The sequence below is a fragment of the Panthera tigris genome, chromosome C1 (genome assembly GCF_018350195.1).
Source record: "Panthera tigris isolate Pti1 chromosome C1, P.tigris_Pti1_mat1.1, whole genome shotgun sequence".
NCBI lineage: Eukaryota > Metazoa > Chordata > Mammalia > Carnivora > Felidae > Panthera > Panthera tigris.
Genome location: NC_056667.1, coordinates 214,397,504 through 214,417,930, shown reverse-complemented (window position 1 = coordinate 214,417,930; position 20,427 = coordinate 214,397,504). Strand labels below are relative to the sequence as shown.

The following is a 20,427-nucleotide window of genomic DNA, read 5'->3' as shown; positions in this document are numbered from 1 at the left end:
CCCCACTGCAGAGCTGCCCAGGGCACTCGGTGAACGGGGTGGGGAGGGGGAGGGTGAGTTCTTCGCTCTCACGCTGGCGTGGCCCTGTGCCCGAGGACCCCGAGGCGGGCTGGGGGGGGGTCCCCCGCGCTATAACACTGAGAGTCCAGCCCGATTAGCTGCCTGGGGGAGGCCCGGAAAGCTAGCCAGAGTAGGGGACATGCCGGAGGGTTCTGGAGGCCGAGGAAGGGTCGGCAGACAGAGCGGGGCCCGGGGGCTACCTGAGCGCTGGGGACCGGCGAAGTGAGGAGAGAGAAGGCAGCCCAGGTGGCAATGGGGTTGACCTTGGAGACCACGACCTTGGCCCTGGAGACCACGGGAAGTCACAGAAGCTTTCTGATGGAGGACACCTGGCCGCAGATGAGCAAAACGGAAGCAGCGATGCCGTTACTGACAGTGTGGTTATGGACAGGCTGCAGAGGGCTCGGGGTGGGGGGGGGGAGCAGGTGCACGTGGCGATCGGCAGGGGGCACCTGCCCCAACACCCCCACAAAGTGCTGCAGGGCGACTTGGTGTGCTCGTCGGAGGGGCTGATTTCATGCAGGGCAGGGAGAGGGAGAGCCAGCAGCTCCCCTGAGGTGCCTGCAGGACGGGGCACGGCTTCCCAGCGAGCACTCGGGAGAATCTGCGGGCAGATGGATGGAACTGGAGATAAACGTTTACGAGTGGTCAGATTCCTGCATTCGCTATCACCACCGAGAAGGCAGTGGCGGGGGGTGGGGGGGAGGGAGGAGGGGTGAATCCGGGCTTAGGGGTGAGCAGAGGAGAAAGCAGTTCAGGACGTCACTGGGATTTCTGGAGATGGATCATTGTTTTTGTTTACTGTTGATGGGGGACCTAGTTTTTTACCCTGAACCAGCAGACACAAAGGCATGTTAGCAGTTACATAAAGAGATCTGCAGTCCTTTTTAAAAACAAAGATACCCCCGGAGAGGGTGCCATTCAAGGAAGAGATAAGCCACTGACTGTACATCCTGACAAGCCCAGCACTCATCAGCCAGAGTGAATTCAGTCGAGGCACCAGAGCGAGGTTCCCGGGCAGCCAGAAGCATCGCGTGCTCACCATCAACGCAGTCGTTCATGCTACCCCTTCCCGGGAAGAGGGACGCTTGTCCCGTGGCGCTCAATGCCCTGTGTAAAGCCCAGAATGGCAAGTTTTCTTCAGAGACAATGGGAGACCATCCTTGGACATGTCCTGACAGCAAAGAGGGCAGCCGGCCCTCGCTGGACAAGCCTGGCAGACTCTCTCTTCCTGGAACCTGGAACCTTCCCTGACCAGATACCATCAGGGTGAGGGTTCCCAGAGAAGCTCCGCATCTCCACTCATTCCAGAGCCAGGCATGGAGAGATTGCTGGAGTAACCTGCCCAGGAGGCGGGTGATGCTCCAGGAGGCGGGTGATGTTCTAGGAAGCAGGTGATGCTCTAGGGGGCGAGTGATGCTCTAGGGGGCGGGTGATGCTCTAGGGGGCGAGTGATGCTCTAGGGGGCGAGTGATGCTCTAGGGGGCGGGTGATGCTCTAGAGGGCGAGTGATGCTCTAGAGGGCGGGTAAAACTCCAGGAGGCAGCATGGACAAAATGCCTCGAGTTCTCCCTAGCCTTGCTAACCACCTCTCTCCAGACCCAGAGTGCACCAGGCCCATGCTGCCGGCGGCTGTGGGATCCCCGATTCCTCCTGCTGTCCCTTACAGAAGCGCCCTTTTGTCTCAAGGCTGTCCCATCGACGTCAGGTCACTGCCCAGCTCAAAACTCCCTGGTGTTGCTTCCTGCGTTTAAATCCGCGAAGTTTGACCTCCCTGCCCCGGCATTCAGAGCCCCCCCACGACCCGGTTTCCACCTGCCATTCCGGGCCTGTCACTCACCTGCACCCCAACGTGAGTCAGTGACCACATGCGGACCTGCTGCCTCTCGGGCGCGCCCGGCGCTCTGTGGCTCCTGCTCCCTGAGCACCCTCCCCTCACCTGCGCCTCCAGGAAAACGGTCCTCTCCACCCTTCTCGCTCCACCCTCCTCCCCACAGGCCTGCAAGCTTCTCCAGTGACTCATGCGCTGCCTCAGATCTGCAGTCATCGTCCCCGAGCTCCACATTCAAGTTGCCGGAGCTCAAGGAGCACGCCCCCGGAATCAGTCCCTGCTTGGGTCAGAAAAGTCGTGTTGGGGTGAACGGCTCAGTGCTCTGATCCGCTTTGTAACGAGTTCGAGTTCGTGAAGCTTCCTTCCTGCACATGACACTGTCGTCACGTGTTATTGTATCCGCTAGACGCGATGCCATTTGCCCCATTTATTGTCTACATCTCCCCATCTTACTGTTTTTAAATTATTCGCGATTTTATTACTATTTTCCTATGTACGTGCGTCTTTTAACAGGCCCGCAATCAAACACACAAACCAAAAACACGAGGAAGGTGATGTGAGGAACCATGCATCACCTGCCTTGCCAGAGAGAGGCAGGGAATGTTGTTAAGTGTCTCCCTTTGCCCCGGGGAAAAACTCTAAGGAGCCACGGGGTCACATGGCCAAGGCGCTGAGCCCCCTCACAGCACAAGGAGACACGGCCGGGTTCCTGCTCAGCTGGACAAGAAACCCCAAACCCAGCTCACCGAGGGCCCCCTCAGAACGGAACCTCCCAGGTCCAAACCCAGCTCGGGGGGTGGCCTCAGGCCCCCTCCAGGCTTCACCACCGCGGTCGTGGCTGAATGGCACGTTCAACCAGCCACAGAGCTCGGTCTCCCTCCCCAGCAGCTCCCTCCCTCCTCCCTTGTGCCCCAGCAGCCACCCCCCTACCCCGTGGAGGCCGGTGGGCCCGCAAGTGTGGGTACACCCAACGCCACGCATGCCCCGTTCAGAACACACACACCTCCGCCTGACCTTCTCAGCGCTTCCACATTTATGGTAATCGGCATCGTTCCACCAGGTCCACTGTGTCCAACTCTGCCCTCGGGGAGCCTACCCCTCAGTTAGCCCTCAGAATGATTTTAGAAGTCAGGACTCTCTTCAACGCCCTGCAAAAGCCTCTTAGCTCTTCGTGTGCTCACAATGCCCTCAAGGCCTCATACGACGGGTCCTCGCTAGCTCTGTGGACCCTTTTCCGGAAGTTCTTTCCCTCTTCCCGACCTCAGGGCCTTTGCACCTGCTGTCCCCTCACCTGGGAGGCCCAAACCTAGATGCTCACCAGGCTTGATCCCTCACTTCGTTCGGCTCCCTGCTCGAATGTCACCAAATCGGCAGGGACAGGTGCCTGCTACGGTAACATCCCTAACCCCACCCTCTCTCCCTACTTTCCTTATGGACCCAACAAATCACATGCTGTCCTGCCTCCAGCCTGATTTCTCCAAGAGAACGTTAGCTCTGGGAGGCCACAGCACTCACCCTGCTTCTGTGTCCCCTCTGCTGTGTGAGACCCGCATGAAGCACGAATGAATGAATTCTATTTGAATAAAGACAAAGGCTCCGGACACCATTTTGAAAGGCGTCCCTGGGATAATCTTGCAAGAGTCAAAATCCCCCGTGAATGTCTAGTGTCCCCCAGATGGCCACGTGACTTGATTATACAAAGCAGGATGAATCTGAGAATCCTAGCCTATTCTGGAAATCTACGTGCGCATTCTTAATCACTGATGGGTTCCCTGCGGCGGGGGGGGGCACCTCAGTCAGATGCGCCTGGATGGCACGACCTACAAGTCTGGCCACCCTCCCTCCACTACAGTCAGTCAATTCTCCAGGACGGCCTGTGGCTGCACACACCCTTGCCCAGGGAGGCTGGCACGGGACCTCAGGACCTCTCAGAAGTGGGGGGGAGGTGTGTGGCCACGCCATCCCCCCCCAACCTCCCCAGGCCATGCTTGGACTCGGGAACCCCCCGCCCCCTTGGTAGTAGTCAAGTCTGGGAAGACGGGAAGGGGCATTAAAGCTTCCTTGTGTCTGACTCATAACTAATGAGTTTTTCTTTTCTTTAGCGCAAAGGCTGATTCATCTGCGGAGACAAGAGCCTGCTCCTAGCGCCTTCCCCGGGAACGAGGAGGCTGGCCTCGGAACAGACGACATCGTTGTACATGCACAGAATTACTTCCAGATTCTCGAGGCAAACTTGGGAACCTAGGCCCGGCCCACCGGCCACCCATGCAGACCCGCCTCACTCCTCGGGCTCCAGATTCACAGAATATTCATGTGGGGGCCTCTCTGCCAAGGCCCCACCCCAGGAACATCGCAAAAGCAAAGCAACCGAGAAAACCCAAAGAACGCGAGCGTCTGTAGGGTCCCTGACTCAGGACCCCAGGGTGTGTGTGTGACACGCGGGGCTCCCCCGGTGGCCCCGACCTGAAGGTGCAGAGGGCAAGCTGTGGGCCCGGCCCCGGGCCTGCGGGGGAACCGGGGCACCCAGACCGCTCTGGGTTCCTCCCCGGTGACTTCTGTTCGTGCCTTCTTGGAGATGACTCATCTCCACATTTGATTTTGATTTCTGGAGTAAGAGTGTCGTGTTGATTGCATCAGATTTCCTCCGGGTTAAAAAGCAGGCATGAGTTTCAACCCGCCCTCGGTGATTTCGGTCCCCGGACCGTCAGCACAAACTGCATCCCGTGTGACCACCTGGCTCACTCCCCACGCAACAGCGGCCTCCGGAGAAGCAAGGTAATTCGGAGACCCCCCTCCCCAGCTGACCTGTGTCCCCGTAAGCAACAGCCCGGAGCCCGACGCCCCGGGGCCCTGACCCCACGGGCCAGCTGCGGAGAAGCCGCCACGCGTCCCAGCACGCCTGTGGGGCCTGCGGGGGCCGTTGGGGACACCTGATTCCCACGGGGGTCACACTGAGGACACCGGAAGGTTGGAGCCCGGCAGTGAACCGGCGAGGCCAGGGCAAGCCTGTGTGCCTGCCAATATCTCGGTCACCTCTTCCCTCTGAGGCAAACAGCCCTGCAGGAGGCCCACTCCTCCCAGCTTCCCAGCTCTCTGCTGCGTCCTGACCCCCGACCCGTCCGGGCTGGGCAACGACCCAAGTGGAAAACCAGCACGTGACCTGTGTCCCCTTTCCAGGCTCGCTCTCGGTTGGCAGGGACGGCACGGGCTCCAGTTACGAGAGGGGAGCGGCCGGCCCAGAGAAACCCGAACCTTCCACGCCACCTCGCACAGGTGGCTTCAGGAGTCTCCTCTCCGGGGCTCTGCCGCCGTGTGCACCTGCAGCGCGAGACGGCGCCTCGTTCTGGGGGTGCCAAGAGCGTGGGTCCACTGGCGGGGGCCCCGGGGAATTAGCTTCCCTGACCCGTGTCGGGAGTGGGCCTCACTGAGGCTGGACGCCCGGGTTTTAGTTCAGGGCAGTGGCAGCAGGGGCCACTCGGGGCCCCCAGCACCTCCGTGAAAACCCACCGAGCGCCGGCTTCTAGAACAGGGCTCTGTGCTCAGCAGAAGGAAACGTGAGAGCAGACGTGTTCAAGGCACCCACGCCCGAGGCACCACTGGGAGCCTAGAGCTTGGAGGAGGGGAGGTTCCGTGCGCCAGATGCCGGGCTGGGAAGGGGCACGCGCGGAAGCCCTTATCTGTTCCTCCAAAGCTCAAGAAGCACCTCCCAGGGCCCCAGGGGTGGCAGGGGTCCCTCAGGTGGCGGGGTGCCCACCCGCGTCCCCACCTCTCACTCGATGCTTCTGTTGTCCAAGGAGTGAGGGCCGGGCAAGCCGGCGTGCTTCTCCGGCCAGTGACAAAGGAGGACACCCCGGATCTGGAGCGTCCCAGGGCTGGGCCTCCGCGGCCCAGCTTCCCCCTGCCCGGCCTCCTTCAGCCAGCGCCCTGCCGCCCAGGGTCCTGGGGGAAAACCGCAGTCCCAGGCTCTTCTCCCCAGTCTGCCCGCGTGCTCCTTCCCATTTCCCGGACTCTCGCCAAACACAGGAGCTGCTCCTCTCGTTTGCCTCCGAGGCACCCCTGAACTCACCGGGGGACCTACTTTCTCCCCCATTAAAACCTGCCCATCTGAGAGGGACCCTCGGCCAACAGGGCCTTTGCCAACGGAATCCCATCTCCGTTCCGAGCTCTCAGTGTCCCCTCTGGGCACCGGCCGCTTTGATCCCGAACATCTCAGCTGTTATCATGCTCGTGACTTGGTCCCCTGACGACCACGCTCGTTTCCTTGCAAGCGGGGGACACGGTTCCTCGGATTCCCCGGCACTGAACACGGGGCTTGGCCCAAGCTGTGCGTGGTGTCACCTGCTGAATGGACGGATGTCTCACGCGACCAGTTCTTCAGCACCACGGGGCACCGAGGGCCGCCAAAAGGCACAGGCGGGTGGAGTCCCTCGTCCCTTCCCTCCACCGCTTATCATGTGGCTGGGACAGCAACACGCGTGACACATCAGGAGGAGAACGAGGTGGGTTCTACCGCGTCTTCCCGGCACGCACGGGACCGGAGGCCCACAGACCTCTCGGTTCGCCCGTCATCCCGAGCACGCTATGGGGCTGGCCACGAATGGTGTCTCATTAGCCTGCTGCGGAAAACGGCTAGGAGTTCAAAGAATAACCCTCGTGTGGCGCTCGTCCAGCGCGGGGTTCGGGAGGTCTGGTGGTCTGCGATCTGCCACGCTGGGTCACATGGGAAGGCCGGGCCACCTTGTGACGGGCCTGGCGGCAGACGGGCTGTGAGGGAGGGTCTTGTGACCAGCCCAGATGAGAAACACTCACCACCCCTGGTCCCCAGTCAGTGGCCAGGAAGAACGAGTGTGGCCATCTCTGAAATGCAGTCATAGCGACGAGAAGAGAGGTCCGCTCACTGGCCTGGGGGCTGCTGGTCAGGGGACGGACGCCCGTCTGACACGGTCATCAAAAGGCAAAACAGCAGCACTAAAAGGGGTTGTGATTTCTAAATGTGGGTCATTGATTAACGGTCTTCCTTAAAAAAAAAAAAAACAAAAAAACAACTAAATTAACAGTTGTCTTTAGATCAACCCACTTTTTATAACAAGTGTATTTAAGGAAGTTATTTTATTTTATTTTTTTAATTTTTTTAATGTTTATTTATTTTTTGAGACAGAGAGAGACAGAGCATGAACGGGGGGAGGGGCAGAGAGAGACGGAGACACAGAATCCGAAGCCAGCTCCAGGCTCCGAGCCATCAGCACAGAGCCCGACACGGGGCTCCAACCCATGAGCCATGAGATCGTGCTCTGAGCTGAAGTTGTACGCTTAACCGACTGAGCCACCCAGGTGCCCCCCAACAAAATTCTTACGCAGAAGCTCTGTAAGAACAATCATTTTTCTTTTTTTTGTTTTAATTTTGTTTAATGTTTATTTTTGAGAAAGAGAGAGAGAGAGAGAGAAAGAGAGTGAGCAGAGGAGGGGCAGAGAGAAAGGGAGACACAAAATCCAAAAGCAGGCTCCGAGCTGTCAGCACAGAACCTGACGCGGGGCTCGAACTCACGGACCGTGAGAACATGACCTGAGCCGAAGTCAGACACTCAACCGACTGGCCACCCAGGCGCCCCTAAGGAAGTTATTTTAAAGGCAGCTTTCTGTTGCTTTGAAGAGGAAGCTAGTCGATCCTTTCAAAAAATATTCCTTAGATACATGGATAACTTTTCCAGAATACATTAACTTGGAAACAGCGTTTTCAAGGTTCGTCTTCGATACCACTCTGGGAAACGAACACCTGGCCGGTGCCACTCTCTGTGCAGACAAGGAAGCGGAGGCTTATCTGGTTTTCACGGAGAGAGACTGCCCCTGAGGTTTGTTTCCGAGACCCCGATTAAAGTGCCAGATTCAGACAAGGAAGAGACGGGAGGCGGCTTTCTCGGTTCCACGCTGCCCCGACCCCACGGACCGCTCTCATTCATGACACGCGCAGGCCATGTCTGAGGCTCAAGTTCAAGGCAGGCGTTTAACATCCTCAAGACATGGCAGGAGCCGCAGAAGCCAAAAGGGCCACGCGGATGAGTGACCGTGTGTGCAAAACTCCGCAGGCAGAGAGCAGGGCTGAGCCCGCTACACGGCACAGCTGAAAACCAGCCACAAAGGCGAGCGGATGCCAGACATACTGACCCATAGCCTCCCTCCTGGCCTTTCCGATTCAACGAACCTTGCAACGCGGGCTGCCTGATGGGAGCTGAGCGTGAGAAGGGAAAGTCAACACAGAAAGTTTCATGAATGGGCTGGCTAACTCCGACCCGGCCAGCTGGGCCTTCTCCGTGGTTCCGCAATCGGAGAACACCCTGACCCCGCTCCTCCTGGCGGGAGCCAGATTTTTGCTGCTATAAATGGCCCGGTGGTGGTGACCGTCTTTATAACTAATCTTCCTCAGCATTCTGGATTATCCTCTTAGGACGACTTTCTAGCAAGAGTATGAAGCGTTGCCAAACACTTTCCTGGAAACAAACACTAAAGTTTAAATTCACATTCCTTTGGCCACTACGGTCAGAAATTTTCGAATATCTACTACTTCCTGCTTTCTGTTTTAAAAAAATCATAGGCACTTGCTTTTTTATTTTATTTAAGCTTATTTACTTATTTTGGGAGGGGAGGGGTCGAGAAAGGGAGAGAGAATCCCAAGCAGGCTTCAAGCTGTTGGTGCAGAGCCCTATTCGGGGCTCGATCCCATGAACGGTGAGATCATGACCTGGGCCGAAATCAAGAGCCAGGCACTTAACCGACGGAGCCCCCCAGAGGCCCCCCTTATTTCCTGCTTTATGACTATTATTTCGTATCCTTTGCTCAATTACAGCCTAAAATTTCATCCTAGCCATTGCAAATGTCTTCCCTGCTCGGCTGCTTTGTACACGCACAAACCCATTTGCTAACTTGATAAAGTCTCAATTATGCAGCCACGTATCAATCTTTCCTTTGTGATTTTGCCTGGAAACACAGAAAGGCCTACCTTAATGAAAAACCTGATAAACATTCACATCTATTCTCCTTTATTTAAAAAAATGATTTGTACAGTGACATTAACGTACAAGAAATTTATTGTGCTGCTCGGTGAGGAACTTTACAAAATTCATTACCGGACGGCTAAGCAATCACTCCTATGTCAGTTCCCGATCAATTCATCCCCTGCTGATGGATGTGATGTCATCTCAGTGCACTCAGTGTGGGCGGACACCAGGGTTTGAATCCCATCTATTCTGTGCCCTCGGTCTGCAAATGTTTATAACAACATCAGCCTGTATTTAGTACAGTAGAAGTTGGGCCACATTTGTCTACCTGGAAGGTCCAGCAACTTTGTAGTTCAAAGTCTCTTATCAGCAATTTTTATCTATTGTTTCTTCCCAATGCACGTTAAAAAAATCTAATAAAATGTCTCCCCACCTCCTCATTCCCTCACAAAAGTAGCCCCTCTGGGATTTTGTTGGCATGGCATCGGTAAGAATTGGCATCTTTATATACTTTATTTTCTTCTAGACACATGGTGGGTCTCATTTATTTAAAAATGAGTCCCAGGGGGCGCCTGGGTGGCTCAGTCGGTTGGGTGTCCGACTTCGGCTCAGGTCAGGATCTCCCCGTTTCGTGAGTTCAAGCCCCGCCTTGGGCTCTGTGCTGACAGCTCGGAGCTTGGAGCCTGCTTCCGATTCTGTGTCTCTTCCCTCTCTCTGCCCCTCCCCTGCTCACACTCTGTCTCTCCCGCTCTTAAAAATAAACATAAACCAAAAACAAATTTTTTTAAATGAGTCCCAGGATGGCACAGAGCAAAGACTGGCAAACTCTTTCTGTAAAGGACAAAGAATAAATTAAACTTTGGGGACCACACATTCTTTGTCACAAATCCAGGCAATTCTGCCTCCAAAGTGTGTTGATCTGACCCTTCTCTCGCTGCAGCAGCCCCCCACCTGGTCTCCCACGTCTCATTCCCTTCTCCCCTGACCCCTAAACACACACTTTCCTTAGAACAGCTGGAGGTCTCTCAACAAATTAAGTGTCTCCAGTGGCATTTCCCTGCACTTAGATTAAATCTAACAGACTTATCAGGGCTCCACGATCTGGCCCCACCCAGCCTTCCATGACCTTCTTTCCTTCTTGGTACTTTTCCTGTTCCGAATGCAAATCATCTCTGCCCCAGGACCTTGGCACCGACAGTTCCCTTTGGCGGGCAATCTCCGTCCCCCCGAACTTCACTTTGCTCACAGCTGTTGTCACTCAGGTCTTGCTCACTGCTTCAGAAGGTCCCCATGTAACCACTCAGCACCTCAGCCACACTCACCCCGACCTCTCTGTGCCCGATTGTCCTCGCCTGCCCGAGGAAGGCAAAGCGGTATCGAGAGCTCCCACGACAGGTGATGCCCTTACGCGGTGCACAGGGCCCGAGGCACAGGAAACAGTCCGCAGAGGTCAGAGGTGAGGCTGTTATCGGGACCCAGCGCCCATACAAGCCCTGTACTTTCCATCGACAAGTGCTCGGAGTCCCCGCGAAATATCCTTTTTTTTCTTTGCTATTGTCCAACTGCACCACCGTGGTCCAGAGCCCTACCGTTTGCTGTGGCGAAGAATCACACCAAGGTGGGTTCACGGGTGCCTCATCAAACGACCTCTGATACCTGCAGATAGGACTTCACTGCAAATGAGATCTTGGTGGATGATCCGGTGCAGACGAAGTGACTGGGACGACCCCTCGTGCACGATGACTGGGGTCCTTATAAAGGGGAATTTTGGGCACAGAGGCGAGGCAGTGGGAGGACACGCGAAGAAGCTGGCTGGCCACACACCAGGGGGAGAGGCCTCTCACGGCGTCGGCCTCACGGCCTCAGAGGGAGACAACGCTGCGGACCCCGTGATCTCGGCCGTCTGGCCTCTGGAGCCCCGAGTGTGAACTTGTCGCTTTCAGCCGCCCAGTCTGCGGTAATTTATTACGGCGGCCCCAGGAAAATGCACGCCTGTCCCAGCGTACTCCCCCCGTGTCTCCCTCTCCGTCACATCTAATACGACCGGAACGCCAGGAAGCAAACAAGATTCAAGGTCCTAAAACAGAGAGTCACGGACTCAACTGAAACATGTGACCTTGCCTCCACACTTCCAGAACATTCCATCCCCGGGTCCCCAGCGACCAGGGCACCGCGGATGAGTGCTCACCTCAGGCTCCTGAAGGAGGAGTCGGGGGTCGGCAGGCAAAGGGCAACTGTGGACTTGTACCTCCTAAGTGTTATTGGAAAAGTCTGGCCAAGTCACCTCAGTGGCCTTTCGAAGGCATTTTTTTTTTAATGTTTATTTACCTCTGAGACAGAGAGAGAGAGAGAGAGAGAGAGAGAGAAAGAGAACCCGAAGCAGGCTCCAGGCTCGGAGCTGTCAGCACAGAGCCCGACACGGGGCTCGAACTCACGAACCGTGAGATCCTGACTGTGAGTCAGTTAAGCCCAAGTCGGACGCTTAACCCACTGCGCCCCCCATTCGTACGCTTGGCCCGGGCCTCCAGCCCCACAGCCGGCCCCGCTCTGAGTCCCCGCTCTGTCCTCGGCCGCGGGCCTCGGTCTCCTCACCTGATGCTCAGTAAACCATTAAATTATCGCCCGCGTCTTGTTCCTCCAACCCTCAGACTGCAGTGGGGACTGAACTTAGGGGAGGTGGCACAGAAGACACGGGGCTCCAGGGTCGATCTGAGCGTGAGCACCAGCTCGAGCTGTGTGCTCTTGGCCGAGGTACTGAACCTCTCTGAGCCTCCGGCACCTGCAGGAGGACAGCAAAACCTGCCCTGCCGGGTGGGCCCACAGCGGGCACTCGAGGTCTATCGTTCCCCGCCGTGTTCCCTGGGGAACGGACACAAATGGGAACGGCCCTGGTGTCCCCACACAGCTCCGTACCAGGGACTCGATTTCGTGGTGTCCCACAAGCCACAAATCCTCTGCATTTCCTCTTGGCAATGTCATCGTCTATTCAAAACCAAGGTCCCCACTTTCTCACCTTTGAGGACCTCCTCCCGCCCCCACTTTCTCAGTGATGTCACTGCTCCAAGCTTGAAACTCTCAGCTGCATGGTGCCTTCGCTTCCTTTCTATGAAACGGGGATAACACCATCCACCTCCGCAAAGCGTGGGGATGAAACATGCTGATACGTAAGTGCCGGCTCCCCAGGTCGGGGTCCCCAGCCTCGGGACGTGAACATCCTGGACGGGATCGTGCTTTGTCAGGCACCCCGGAGGACGTTCAGCTGTACCCCTGGCGTCTCCCCACTAGCAGCCAGGGGCATCCCCACTCCAGACCGCCCAAAATGTTTCTGGCCACTGCCAAACGTCCCCGGTGGCGAGAGCACCCGTTTTGAGAACTGCTATCCTCCGCGAGGGCTATGATTAATGTTATTTTTCCTTTCGATCGGAGCCACCGGCCAGCGTGATCCCCTCTCTGTCTCCTTTCTCTTCTGTCCACAGCCTCCAGCTGGTACGGTCCTCACGTGCCTGAGCCCCAAAGCGGTCCCCGTCACTGCTGCTCGACCCTGGATATGCCGCTGACAAGCACCCGTGCGGGCCTTCAAATACTTCCCAATCCAGAGATCTGCCAAGGCTCTCACGTAACCGCAACGCACAGACAGGACAGAGAATCGCCGAGCAGCCTGCACCCACGTGCCCACCCACCGAGGGGTCGCACCCCGACACTGGACCAGCCTCAAGTGCAAATGATGGGCTGAGGTGCCCCCCACCTGGCCTCCTCGAGACCCAAACAAACTCTACTGGGTAAGGACGTGGCCCTTCCCCGACACCCTTGAAATCCCTGCCCCCGTCTCTGTGGCCTCATTATTTGGGAAAAAAATCCTCATTTGTTCTGCCCCCAAGATAACATCTGCTCACCCACCCCCGCTATCTCCCGCCCAGCCTCTCCCCTGTGACAGCCCTCATGTGTGATGCTGGGTCAGCCTACCCTCTGACAGGCTAAAAGTATCCCCCCTGTTGAAAACCCAACGCGGCCCGCTCAGCCAAGGCTGTTTCCCTTCCCTGGAAGGTTCTCCCCGCCTGCTGCTGGCCAAACCCTTCAACCGATGCTCCCGAAACCGCTCTGCCATCACCGAGTCCCCCGCTCCAACTCCCAGCACAAAGGCGCCCCGAAACAGCAGCCCTTTCTGGGTGTCACACACAGGTCCCGAGTCAACACGCCCCCCCCCCCACACTAAACTCTTGGAGGCGAAGTTCGTTTGCAGATGTGCACAAGGCACACACAATAGGGCTCTTGGGGTCACTGGTCCCCCATCGGGTGCAGACTCCGAATGCCCAGGTGATGGGAGCTCTGCCAATGGATGGGCAACTCTGTCTTAAAGAACGCTTCGAGGAGCGCCTGGGTGGCTCAGGTCATGATCTCACAGTTCGCGGGTTCGAGCCCCGCATCGGGCTCTGTGCTGAGGGCTCGGAGCCTGGAGCCTGCTTTGGATTCTGTGTCTCCCCCTTTCTCTGCCCCTCCCCTGCTCATGCTCTGTCCCTCTCTCTCTCTCTCTCTCAAAAATAAATAAACATTAAAAAAAAGAGAGAGAGAACACTTTGACCTTGAGAAGATCCGTGTGTGTCCTAAGAGAAAAGTGACACGGTGAGTCCCTGCAGAGCAGGGACCCCCGGGACGGTCTCCTGGTGTGGTTACCGTGCAGATAAACCTGCGGTCCGATCGAGCCCAGCTCCGCTGTGGGGGGCCGGGGTCTGAACCGAACCAACCACATAAACGCACAGTCGAGCGCTTGGGAACAGTCGCTGTGCATCGTGAGGCCCGGAGGGCACAGCGTTCCATCTTCGGAAGCAGAGCCCATCCTTCGGGTCTTGGCAGAAGCCCAAGGCAAGGGCGAGGGGACTACGCGGTAGTTCTACCCGTAGGTGGAAAGGGGGGCCGGGCAGGCGTCTGCAGGGGGAGCCGGGTCCCACCCATCTGCCCACCGGCTGCCCCCCGCCCGCTCCAGGCGGCCGAATCCCTCGAGATCCGTCCGGCCGGAAGTGTCAGTCACATCCACCGCTTTGGGACGCTTCCCGGGTGCCAGACACGGCAATCGTACCCCTGGGCCCACGTGCCCGGGAGAAAAGAAGCGTCTGTCCACGGAGGGGGCCCGCCTGACGATGTCTGCGGGGGTTTTATCCCTAACGGCCCCACGCTGGAAACAGCCCTGTGTCCACCAACTGGAAACGCTCACATGTGACAACACAGAGGAAGCCCACGGGAATTATGGCCCAGAAAAGGCCCAACACAAGAGAGCGCACACCACGTGACCCACGAGCACGGTGGAAATGGACTCTGGGAACCCGAATACTGGTCGAGGGGAGATGGCGGGATCGGCAGGGAAGAAGGGCCCGGAGAAGGTTCTCCGGCGACGGGAGGGTGGCCACGCAGGTGGAAGGGTGCGTGAAAGCTCACGCGCTCGGGACCAGTGCACGACATGTGCAGATACAGTAACAGCACGCCTCGCTCGGCGTATAATGAAGCAACCAGAAGAGAAACGCGGAGCCGCTGGCCCCAAGTCAGAGAGCTCATCAGTCCCGCAGAGCTGAGAACCCAGGGCTCCGGGTCCCAGCCTGGGGGGCTCTCAGAGGGACAGAACATCCACCGTGGCGCCTCCAATGACGGGAGGGCTTCCCTGCAGTAGACAGAACCCTCTGGTATCAGCTAGAATCATCTGCAGCCGATGCCCCAACCTGGCCTCCACTTGCCCACCTTCGCCAAGGGGAACGGGGGACGGGCTTTCCTCCTAGTCAAGGTTGAGGGGTGAAGGCTTCAGAGCCCCAGGCAAGGGCTTACGTGGCCGGCACTGTTACCGGCCCCCTCACCCACAGGACACACTCCCTGAGCCCCACGGCCCGCACCGCCCAGGGCCTCCCCGCTCGCGAGGCTGGGGCACGGTGGATGGGTCTGTTTCCCACGGCCGCTGGAATCAGTCGCCACGAACTGGGCGGCTTCAATCAAAGGAACTGCTCTGTCCCCTCTGTCGATCCTGGTCTCTCCTCGACTCCGGGCGCTCTGGTCTCGGCTTCCACACCACAGTCTTCACACAGCTGCCTTCTAAGGACACAAGTCACGGGATCGGGGCCCACTCGATTGCGGCGTGACGTCCAGTTTGTTTTTTAAGTTTATTTATTTATTTTGAGAGCGAGCGAGAGGGAGCGCGTGCACTTGTGAGTAGGGAAGGGGCAGAGAGAGGGAGAGAGAGAATCCCAAGCAGGCTCCTCGCCCATCAGCGTGGAGCCCGCTGTGGGGCTCGACCTCATGAACCACGAGATGGGGATCTGGGCCAAAATCAAGAGTCGGGTGGTTAACCGACCGAGCCACCCAGGCGCCCCAGACACGACCTCATCTTAACAGAACCGATTACATCTACAAAGACCCTGTTTCCAACTACGTTCACCTTTCGTGGCTCCGGGTGGACACAGCTTTTGAGCGAGGCCACCGCACCTGGCACATCAACGGACACGGTGAGAGAGAGGGCCTGGGGCTGGCTCCTGCCAGGGCAGCCTGGTGCGCACCTGGGCCCGGCGGGCCGGGCAGGTAACAGAGGAAAACGGTGCGTGGCTTGGGATGAGGCCAGGCCTCGCGGGCACAGGGGTCACCGGTAAAAGCAAGAGCCCACTTTCCTGGTGACGTGGGCCACCCGCCCCACTCAGATACGAGAGGCGCAAAGTCATCTGGGAGACACTGGAGGACACACAGGTTCGAGAAGACAACACAGGGTGCACTTGACAGGCTAACTCTGGTTTCTCCCTCAGGCCCCGCGAGAAGAATTTCACGGAGCCCCTAACCGGCACCTTTCTCAACCGGCGCACGCAGGGCCCGTTCTGGTGACCTGCCCAGCAAACCGGGTCGCCGGCTCTGGTCCTCAAGCCCTGAACTGTGCTGTGATACAGAGGGGGCGCCGTGGGAGCTGGTGCTCCGTCCCCAGTTCCTGTCCTTGCTGTCTCCTCCGGCCCGCTGTCCCTCGGGGTGCTCTGCAAGCCCGTGCAGGGCAGAAAGGAAGCTGCCGGGAGGCTCCAGACCCCTTACACCAGCAAGCTTCTCTGGGCGCCAACGCCAACATCTGCAGTCACCAGCCCCGGCGCCCCAGGCACCATGGGACCTAATCACTTGACTACGATGATTTTAAATGAGCGCCTCTCCAGCCGGGCTGCAAACTCCGGGTCGGGGAGGACCGTGTCCTCCAGCAGGCAGCCCCATAGCGCCCCGCAGAGAGTGACAGCCGCTCAGCAAAGACCTGAACCAGTGAACGGCCCGTGGGTTGTCCCAACCTCACTGTTAGGGATGTGGCTGCTTCTCCAAAGCCAGACTTCCTAGGTTCGCGGCCTTCCTGAGGCCTGTCTAGCGCAGGCTGCTGTTCTGAAAACGACGAGGGTCGTCAGAAGGGGGAGTCTTCCTTAATTTCAGTCAACTACAGAGATGCATCGGCCACACGCCACGTCAGCTGCTACAAGAACAGAGAGAAGTAAGCCTGTTCCTGCTGAGCCGGCCCGCAGAAAGGCCGAAGGCACACGAACTCCAACAGAAACCGTAACACAGGCAATCCAGACAACCACAGCCACCGCTGTCAGCTAAATGCACCCCCTCCCCCGACCCTGCCGCGAAAAGATCCTTTAGATCTTGACCCCCAGCGTCTGTGAACTTGGTATTTGGAAACAGGGTGCGCGCAGATGCGATCAGGTTGAAGTAAGGTTAGACCGGATTAGGGTGGGCCCTAAACGCAATCACAGGTGTCCCTCTGAGAGGAGGAAGATCGGGACAGAGACGCTCAGACACACACACAGAGGGACGAAGGCCACGTGGAGACAGAGACAGATCCGAGAGATGCGGCCACCAGCCGATGACCGTCAAGACGGCGGGTCACCCGTCGAGACTTCCCAGACGCCGGGAAGAGGCAAGGGTGGGCTCTTCCAGAAGAAACGTGGTCCTGCAGGTGTCCTGCAGGATTTCACACCTGCAGCCTCCTGGCTGTGAGAACTCGTTCCCGTGGTTTTGAGCCACGCGGTCTGTGGACGCGAGCACGCACAGCGCCTGTTGGACACTGAGTGACTGGCAGGCTCTGTTCTAGGCGCCTTCCGCGCACCTGTTCCCGAGACAGACGATCACTGCCTCCACCGTACTGTCGAGAAACAGATTCGGAGAAGTGACAGAACTGGCCCAAGGCCTCCCCGCTCCCAAGCGTCAGGGCGAGGGGCTCCAGGACCTCCAGCAGACCAGCCTGCCCTCCCCCAGAGGCTGGGGTGAGCCTCGCCACAGCCAGGCCACCCCGAGCAACGGGGCCGCCTCGTCTCTGCTGATCCCCAAACTCACGTCTCTATGGCAGCCATCTGCCTCCCACACCCACTCAGGACGGCGACACGCTGGCCTCACCTTCCCCCCTGCACCCCTGCATCCCCATCCCGGCAAAGGGCACCACTCAGAATCCCCTGTCCTAGATGCCTCCTTCCCTAACCAGTTAGCACAGAAAACCGCTTCTGGAAAACAGGATTTCTCAACCTCGGGGCGACTGCCATCTGGGGCCTGGTCGTTACTTGCCGTGGGGCTGTTCCGTGCATCGTGGAGAGGCGGGTGGCATCCCAGCCTCTACCCACCGGATGCCAGTAGCACTCCCAGCCCCAGCTGCGGCCACCGGTCGTGTCCCCAGACACTGCCCAATGTCCCCGGGACAGCATTGACACAAAGGGCCAGGCAGGGAGTTTCGCAGGCTCTGTGGGCCTCTACTGTGACCCCTCGGCTCCGCCTCCGAAGGGCCAAGACAGCACAGACGACGAACGGGTGGGCGAGGCTGGCTTCCAATAAACGTCTCCAAGGCAGGTTCGATTAGTAGAGATGATGAAACAGATCTGGGGAAGCAACGCGCCCCAGGACACACAGGTGCTGTGTGATGCCCCCAACCTTCACCGTGATGCTACACAAGCCCTCCCCTATTACCTCCTGGCCTCTGCCCTCCTCTGGGTCCCCGGGCACAGCCACAGGATGGAGGGGTGGCCCTGGAGGCCTGTGGCAGCCCTCCTCTCAGTGGTCTGGACGCTGGTGGAGCAGGAATCTCCCTGGCTGGGGGCCCCAGGGGGCAAGTGAGGTGAGCTCGGCGTGCAGGGACCGCCGGTGCTGAGAATCCTAGAGGACTGGCTGCCTCCACCCCACCGGCTCCTTTCTGGAAAGTTTTTGTATCACCCTTAAAAATGCATTAGAAATAAAAGGGAATATGCTCTGTTTCCCATAGCAGTGCTATTCCGCGGATTTCTGGCTGATCTATTCTTTACTAAGACCGAGGAATATTAGGTAGGATACCGCCCAAAGCAGCAAGTAGCCCTTCAGAGATTTCCTCGGCGGCACCCATCTCCAAAGGGAGGGGGCGGGAGGGGAGGGGAGGGGAGGGGAAAGGAAGGGAGGGGAAGGAAGGGAGACAGGAAGGAGGAGGAGGAAAAAGCCTGGTTGGGGTTGGCTCGAAGCAGGAAGAGACAAAGGAGGCGAAGTCCAAGGCCCCACCGCCCACCTGCTGTCCGGCTTCCGTCTGCACCTGCTCTGTGGGCGGGAAGGGTCGGTGCCCAGCCCACACCCCGGTAGGGAGAGGGCAGCATCCTCGGGCGTCCTCCACCACAACCAGCCCAGGACAGGATTAGTTAGTAGCTGGAGCCGGGGGGGCAGAGCTGGACAGCTGTAGGGGCACCCCCACTGTCAGGGGCGCGGGGACATGACCTCGGGACGCCCAGTGCGGTCGCTTAACATCCGGTTGTCGGGAAGGGCTCAGTAAACATCTGCCTCTTCTTATTTTTTAAACCTTTTAAAAACTTTTATTTATTTAAATCATCTCTACACCCAACGTGGGGCTCGAATTCATGACGCTGAGATCAAGAGTCGCTTCCTCACCCAACCGAACCAGGGGGCGCCCCTGCATCTGCTTCTCGTCTGATGGGCCCTCCAACCGGGGGAGACAGGCAGCCGAGACTGGCAGCGACCAACCAGGTCAGTCGGGGTCTGAGAAGTGCAGGTTCCCGGGCCCTGCCCTGGCGTTTCACTGGGTGGGGACAGGCTGAGCTGTCACTCGAGAGTCCCGACAGGAAGGGGACGGTGTGCTCAGATCAGCATCCTTCGAAAGGACTTTCACAAAGAAGCAATTGGGTCAAGCCCTGGTTCTTGGGACTGGCACGGGGGCAGGTTGGGGGAGCTGGAGCCCAAAGCGAGCGGTCTCTCTCCAAGAGCTGGGAGCAGAGAAGAGAGCTCGTAGAATTTAGTTAGAACATCAAAATAGAAACGAGCCTCAGCGTTACATGCAGTCACCAAGAGGAAGAAACAGCCCAAGTGTCCACGGACGGAAGAAGCCGACAAGACACGGTCCAGCCACACAATGGTCGTTACTCTTCACGAAAGAGAGGAAATTCTGACACATGCCCCAACACGGATGACCCCCGAGAACACTCTGGGGGGTGTGAAGAAGACGGTCACAAAAAGTCACACATCGTGGGGCTCCAGGCAGGCACATATCCACAGAGACGGAGAGCAGGTTCGCGGTTTCCAGCGCTGGGGCCACGGAGGGAGGTCGAGTGGCTGCCCACAGGTCTCTTTCTGGGTAAAATGTTTTGGAACTAGACAGAGGTGGTGGTTGCACCACTTCGTGACTATGCCGAACGTCGCTCAATTGGGACGCTTTCAAAATGCGTCAGGAACCCATTAAGGGACTAAAATGTTGTGTCTGTGCTGGGCCAACGGTCCGAAAAGACGCCTTCGCTGAGAAGCGTGTACACACGGAGGCTTCTGTCAGTTACAACCGGGAAGAAACCACTACAGGACAAAAGGAACTTAACGTGCAGTCAGGAGAAAGGAAAGGAAAACTCGGGGGGAAAAGCAGGCGCAGGAAGAAGCCGCGAACAGGCGGGATCGAGGCGGTAGTGGCCAGAGGTGCTGACAGAGAACCGGGGAGCACTGGGGTCCCGCTGCGGCCGCACGCCCCGAACAGAGACAGGTGTGGGGCCAGCTCGGGTGTTTTTTGGGGCTCTCAAGACCCAACTCCGGCTCACTAAGCAAAAGCGGGAACACACGGGGGTGCCCATGGTCCAGCTGAGGGAGGCCAGGGCTGGGCCCTGGAGCCACTCGGACGCGGACACGCAACGTCCCCCAGCCTCCAGCCCCTGTCACCGTCCCTGCGGGGCCAGCTCTATCCACAGACGCGCTTCTGTACGAGGTGGGAGCGCAGTCATGAAGGCACCACGCTCGCCTAACTGCAGCTCCTCATTCCCATTTTACAGATGAGCAAATTAAGGCACAGCGGCGGGTCAGTCATTGGGGCCACACAGCTGTTAGTCACCCAGACAGGTTCTCTCCGGGGTCTGGACCGCAGCCCTGCAGAACCACACTGGTCAAGAGGGTTCTTCTTCTCCCAACCGGTAAAGCAACACACAGTGGCTGCACCCCGCCCCGAGCCAGGATGTGCTCACCAAAGCATCTGCTCCCCTCACACCAAATCCATGAACCGGGAGCCTGGCCTCCGTGGCCTGGGTCTGTAGGATGTAAGTCCCCCCCTGAGTC

At 58.2% G+C, this 20,427-nt stretch overlaps 1 protein-coding gene across 4 annotated transcripts in view; it reads right to left on the bottom strand.

Annotated features, from left to right (window-relative positions):
* SH3BP4 (SH3 domain binding protein 4) overlaps positions 1-20,427 on the bottom strand; it is an 84,300-nt gene that overhangs the window by 19,204 nt on the left and 44,669 nt on the right. For 2 of the 4 annotated variants that reach the window (XM_042995736.1, XM_042995737.1), the window contains one exon: positions 261-389. The exons of the other annotated variants lie outside the window; for them this stretch is intronic. The gene's annotated coding sequence lies outside the window, so the exon portion shown is untranslated. The remainder of the gene's footprint in view (positions 1-260; positions 390-20,427) is intronic. 4 annotated transcript variants of the gene reach the window in all.